This window comes from Electrophorus electricus, unplaced genomic scaffold (assembly GCF_041902795.1).
Source record: "Electrophorus electricus isolate QZ-2024a unplaced genomic scaffold, ASM4190279v1 Scaffold151, whole genome shotgun sequence".
Taxonomy (NCBI): domain Eukaryota; kingdom Metazoa; phylum Chordata; class Actinopteri; order Gymnotiformes; family Gymnotidae; genus Electrophorus; species Electrophorus electricus.
The window spans coordinates 109,113-112,500 of record NW_027658432.1 but is presented as its reverse complement, the minus strand read 5'-3'; the positions used below and the strand labels follow the sequence as shown (position 1 = coordinate 112,500).

The 3,388-nt window shown below is 59.3% G+C and overlaps 2 non-coding genes across 2 annotated transcripts; both read right to left on the bottom strand.

Annotated features, from left to right (window-relative positions):
• Positions 1 to 231: 231 nt before the first annotated feature.
• LOC145654744 (5.8S ribosomal RNA) lies at positions 232 to 385 on the bottom strand. The gene has a single exon (XR_014120944.1). It is a non-coding gene; the product is annotated as a 5.8S ribosomal RNA (ribosomal RNA).
• An 883-nt stretch (positions 386 to 1,268) lies between these two features.
• Positions 1,269 to 3,107, bottom strand: LOC145654751 (18S ribosomal RNA). Its single transcript, XR_014120951.1, has one exon. It is a non-coding gene; the product is annotated as an 18S ribosomal RNA (ribosomal RNA).
• Positions 3,108 to 3,388: the final 281 nt, after the last annotated feature.

Here is a 3,388-nt window from a genome sequence, read left to right as displayed (position 1 = left end):
CCAGGCCAGGAGCGGAGCCGAAACGAACCGAAACGAACCGAAGCGGGGGAGGAGAAGCTTGTGCACGGAGAACGGGCACTCAACCGCAGCGAACCCACCGACCGGATCTCACCGAGACAGCGACCGGGAACCGTCTGCTTTTAGGAAGACGGAGGCCAGGGGGCACCCCCCCACCTACGAACCTCCAACCGCGGTCCCGCCTGAGAAGGCAGGTCCGACAGATAGGAATAGCGACCCTCAGACAGGCGTAGCCCCGGGATGGACCCGGGGCCGCAATGTGCGTTCGAAATGTCGATGATCAATGTGTCCTGCAATTCACATTAGTTCTCGCAGCTGGCTGCGTTCTTCATCGACGCACGAGCCAAGTGATCCACCGCTAAGAGTTGTACTCTTTTATTTCAGGCTCAGTTTAGGTCTTTCACCACGACTACAAAGACAGGTTTAAAAGGTTTCACCAACCGGTCAGGCGCCCCCGTCTGCGAGTGTTGAAACGGGCGCGGGGTTGCGCTTTGCCCACACGCCCCACGTGGCAGACGAGTCAGTCTTTGAACCGCGGCCCTCCGCGCCCGCCCCGTCCGACCCCTCGAAAGGGGTGGAACTCACGTAGCGTGGGCCAAGCCCTAGGTACCTGCCGGGGGTCCCCCTGAGACTCCTTTCTGAGAGAGAGAAGCAGGGGAACCGGCTGCGCCACCCACCACCACCACGCCCCAGGACGCCGGTGGGCGGACGAACACAGGAAGGGCCATGGCCTGCCCCACGAGGAGCAGCGCTCGCAACCCCCCCCGGAAAGTCCGCTCGTCAGCGAGCAAGGGGACGGGGATGAATGACAAGGACAACAAAATAGGAAAACCCCTCGCGGTGGACGGAGGCAGCGGCCGTGCGAGCGAGAGGGAGGGCGCGGGACGGACCCGTACGACCCGCTCGACTCGCAGGCGCTTCTCCTGCCGGCAAGGTGAGGGGAAACCGGCCTTCGCCCGACGAGCGGGGACGCCGAGTTTTTTGAACGACGCGTCTCTCGCGCTGGAACCCAGAGAATACCGGGGCCTGCGGGGGGGGGGGTGCTGAAGGACGACGCGGAGGAAGAGGCGGAGGACGAGGAAGGGGTGGGAGGGACTAGGCTCCTCCTTTATGCCTTCTGTCCAGCCTGACCTGCAAGCGACCACGTGTAACAGCAACCCCGAAGACCCTTTCGACCCTGGGCCCCGACGCGGGGGGACGGCGAAGTCGAGGGGGTCGGGAGAGGAGGCACGCCGGACAGCGTTACCCGTTAATGATCCTTTCGCAGGTTCACCTACGAAAACCTTGTTACGACTTTTACTTCCTCTAGATAGTCAAGTTTGATCGACTTCTCGGCGCTCCGCCAAGGCCCGCGAGGAGCCCCGGCGGGGCCGATCCGAGGACCTCACTAAACCATCCGATCGGTAGTAGCGACGGGCGGTGTGTACAAAGGGCAGGGACTTAATCAACGCGAGCTTATGACCCGCGCTTACTGGGAATTCCTCGTTCATGGGGAATAATTGCAATCCCCAGTCCCCATCACGAATGGGGTTCAGCGGATTACCCGCACCTCTCGGTGTAGGGTAGGCACACGCTGATCCAACCATTGTGGCGCGCGTGCAGCCCCGGACATCTAAGGGCATCACAGACCTGTTATTGCTCCATCTCGCGTGGCTGAACGCCACTTGTCCCTCTAAGAAGTTTGACGCCGACCGCGGAGGGCCGCGTAACTATTTAGCATGCCGGAGTCTCGTTCGTTATCGGAATTAACCAGACAAATCGCTCCACCAACTAAGAACGGCCATGCACCACCACCCACAGAATCGAGAAAGAGCTATCAATCTGTCAATCCTTTCCGTGTCCGGGCCGGGTGAGGTTTCCCGTGTTGAGTCAAATTAAGCCGCAGGCTCCACTCCTGGTGGTGCCCTTCCGTCAATTCCTTTAAGTTTCAGCTTTGCAACCATACTCCCCCCGGAACCCACAGACTCGTGGTTTCCCTCACGCTGCCCGGCGGGTCATGGGAATAACGCCGCCGGATCGCGGGTCGGCATAGTTTACGGTCGGAACTACGACGGTATCTGATCGTCTTCGAACCTCCGACTTTCGTTCTTGATTAATGAAAACATTCTTGGCAAATGCTTTCGCTTTCGTCCGTCTTGCGCCGGTCCAAGAATTTCACCTCTAGCGGCGCAATACGAATGCCCCCGGCCGTCCCTCTTAATCATGGCCCTGGTTCAGGAAACCCACAAAATAGAACCGGAGTCCTATTCCATTATTCCTAGCTCAGGTATTCAGGCGAGAAGCGGGCCCGCTTTGAACACTCTAATTTTTTCAAAGTAAACGCTCCGAGCCCCGTCCGGACACCCAGCCAAGGGCATCCGGGGGGCACCGGGAGACAGGGTCTGAGACAGGCGGTGGCACGCCTCGCGGCGGACCGCCAGCCCACTCCCGACATCCAACTACGAGCTTTTTAACTGCAGCAACTTTAATATACGCTATTGGAGCTGGAATTACCGCGGCTGCTGGCACCAGACTTGCCCTCCAATGGGTCCTCACCCATGGGTTTAGGATACGCTCATTCCGATTACAGGGCCTCGAAAGAGACCTGTATCGTTATTTTTCGTCACTACCTCCCCGTGTCGGGAATGGGTAATTTGCGCGCCTGCTGCCTTCCTTGGATGTGGTAGCCGTTTCTCAGGCTCCCTCTCCGGAATCGAACCCTGATTCCCCGTTACCCGTGGTCACCATGGTAGCCGACTATGGTACCATCGAAAGTTGATAGGGCAGACATTCGAATGAGACGTCGCCGCCGCGGAGGGCGCGCGATCGGCCCGAGGTTATCTAGAGTCACCAAAGCGGCCGGGGGGCCCGAGCCCCCCGGATGGGTTTTGGGTCTGATAAATGCACGCATCCCCCGAAGGGTCAGCGCTCGTTTGCATGTATTAGCTCTAGAATTACCACAGTTATCCGAGTAACGTGTGGAGCGATCAAAGGAACCATAACTGATTTAATGAGCCATTCGCAGTTTCACTGTACCGGCCGTGTGCACTTAGACCTGCATGGCTTAATCTTTGAGACAAGCATATGTTACTGGCAGGATCAACCAGGTAGTTTGCACCGTGGTCTGGGATGAACCACGAGTGACATCCGCCTCCCCTTCCGGGGGCTAGGAAGCAGCGGGTTGTAAGTGCGTGCGCCGTCAGGTCCAGACGCCATACAGGGCTACCCAGGACAGCTTCCGCGGCCAGTGTAAACGTGCTCGCGCACCGCCCTCTGGCCTTCGGACGCCGACCTCTCACCTTGATGCAAAGCTGTCCCATCCGGTCATGCCCGCACCGTACCCCGTCCACCTCCTCCGGAGGTGCGGACGGCCGACTCCAGGTGCTTTCGG